We start from the raw sequence: 2,677 nt of genomic DNA, 5'->3' as shown, positions 1-2,677 counted from the left end.
TTTTTCCTATTTATGTATATATACGCGTGTCGTATCATTAGGCTCATTACGTTACACTGCGTGATTCTGTCGTGTAGCACCCTCGAAAACAAAAGGGACAACATCAAAATAAATATTGGCACGAATGTAATATATGCATGGATGGAGAGTACTTCCCACCCGAGTCTGGCTCCTCTCGTCTCTGCTGCATCATGTCGTTTCTTTTCATCCATTTTTCAACTTTGAATGGATTTGCTGATTGGGCTGCGAGATCATGCCCAGGTCTGTCGTCCAAAAATGAATAAAAACTAGAGTCCTCTTGTTGTTAATTAGCAACATTCTGCACTTGAGTCAAAGTGCATGAGTTTGTGTTCTTTTCTCTCAGAACACGTCAAAACTATAGAATAAAAGGACACGGAAAATATATGAAATACACGCGAAGAGCACACAGAAAAACACGAGTTGGGCCCCCTTTGCCCTGGAAGCGATATGCTCTTCCACGACCAGCCAGGAAAAAGAACGAGAGAGGATGAGGCAAGGTGGAGTCGATTGACCCACGTCCCGTGTGCGGGGATGCCCAGTGGGGGAGAGGCCTGCGGAGGAGCCCGCCTGAGCTCCTGAATGTAGACAACCTCATACACAGGGTCCCCCCCCCCCTCTATCTACCTCCCTTCCCCCCTTTTTCCTTCCCTCCCTCCCTCCCCCTCATCGGGAGCCAAGGGAGATGGAAGTTAGTGGCCAGGGAGGGAGGGGGAGGTCGTAGTTTATAAATTACGTGATGGCCCAAGGAGCAGGGCGACCCCTTTTAGCAAAGTGAGCTCGCTAGGTGGCGCCGTCCCTCCCCGCCTCTCCCCTCCCCACCACACTCTGTGTGATACCTCCCCTGTGGTGTGCGGTGGTCGGTGTTCTGCGGCCGAGGCGAGGATCAACGGGGAAACCCAGTGAGGCCGGGAGGGACTCAAGTCGCATCTCACCGCTCGACTTTGTGGGGCTAAATTGAAAAACACGCGGCGTGCTCACGCTCACGGGGGTCAACTTCTAACCCTTCTCCTCGACTCCTCCGGGGCCAGCCGAAACCCGGCGACCCTCTCGGCCATATTACATTCTTGTTTATGTAACCCTGCTTTCTTATTTTCTTTTAGTTTTTGGACTGTTTGAAAAGGGTTTGTAGGTACGCCTCTTGTATACAGCTTTGCCAACGTATTCCCATTGATGAATGATACATTGCATGTGTAATTGGCAATTCTGCGGAACTGCCCTATATGTGGACTTTTCATATGATATGGGAAAATATGCTGAAAATGTGAAAGACGGTGTGAAAAGACCAGTCGAATAGCGGGACGTTGTTTTATTGGCGCGAGCGAGGTGTGAGGCGTGTGAAAGTGCTCACTTGCCATGAGACGCCTCGCACTACCCTGCTCCGCTTCCCAGACTCCCTCCTCCCTCCTCCCTCCTCCTCGCTCCTGCAGACGCTGCTGCTGCCGCTGCCACTGTGGGCGCATTGCCCAAATTTAGTCAACCTTATATCGGGAATCGATTCAATAAAGCAGCGGGCGACGCAGTGAGAAAACTGAAATAAATATGCGATCGTCGGGGCGCGCGGTCACACCGGGGACATTGCTCGCAGCGTTCCAGGGACCCAACAAAAAACGGAGTTCTCTTTAATCCAGAAGCTGCGTGCCAGGTGTATCTGAGCGGACAGGCGGACGCTGCAGTGTTGCAGGATTGCATAATGCATACATGGTTCCCACAAGTCTGGAAAACCTTGAAAGTCCTGGAAAAATATGGTCCTGGAAAGTCCTAGAATGTCCTGTAATTTAGTTGGACTGTCCTGGAAAAATCTTATTTCTGGAATTATAAGGGAAGTTATTTTAAATTTTATATCGAGGAATGAATTTTCAAATCCTGATATGCATATCATGATAATGTGGAAATTCACAAAAGTTTGTGATGCCCCCACCTTAAGCATGACGTGAATTTTATATTATTTGTAACGTTTTTATATTTAAGTGTCACAAATATCTAATATTTCATTGTAAATGGTCATGGAAGTATTGAAAATTTAGTCTGGAAAGTCCTGGAAAAGTCCTGGAAACTACCAGGAGCCAAAATGTGGGAACCGCATGCCATACCAGTGCGCGGGAGCTATGGCGCCTCACAGGATCATAAAGTTAGTAGACAAATCTGCGTCCGCTCTGATACCCCCGCTGCTGGATCCTAGATTTGGTGAAGTACATAATATGCCTTGCGTAATAATTTATCCAAGAACCATCAGTTCTTTATGGGGCTTACGCTGAACTTGCAGTTGGTTTTCAAAAGAGAGTTGTGTTGCAAATTGTTTGTGCGACTGCATTGCATGCCGACGCTGGGCGCAGTGGACCGCCGCGTCCTGATTGCAGAAGGGAAGTGCCGCGTGTTGCCGGGCTGGGGAGGAGCAACTTCCTGCCGGGCACATGGCTGGCTGGCTGCTGCTGGGCCTCTACTCGCTGCTGATCCTGAGCGCTGCTGAGCACCCTTCGACAAATACTTTCCAATCAGCAAGTTTCTTCGTTCGCGAGCCTGCTCCCCACTCCCCCTCTCTCTCTCTCTCCCTCCCTCCCTCCCTCTCTCTCTCTCTCTCTCTCTCTCTCTCTCCCTCTCCCTCTCTCTCTCTCCCCGTCTCTCTGAAGTGAACCTCCGCGGATATTGTAATGATAGC

This window comes from Frankliniella occidentalis, unplaced genomic scaffold (genome assembly GCF_000697945.3).
Source record: "Frankliniella occidentalis isolate FOCC.00 unplaced genomic scaffold, Focc_3.1 Scaffold20, whole genome shotgun sequence".
Taxonomy (NCBI): Eukaryota; Metazoa; Arthropoda; class Insecta; order Thysanoptera; family Thripidae; genus Frankliniella; species Frankliniella occidentalis.
This window is presented reverse-complemented; position numbering follows the sequence as displayed.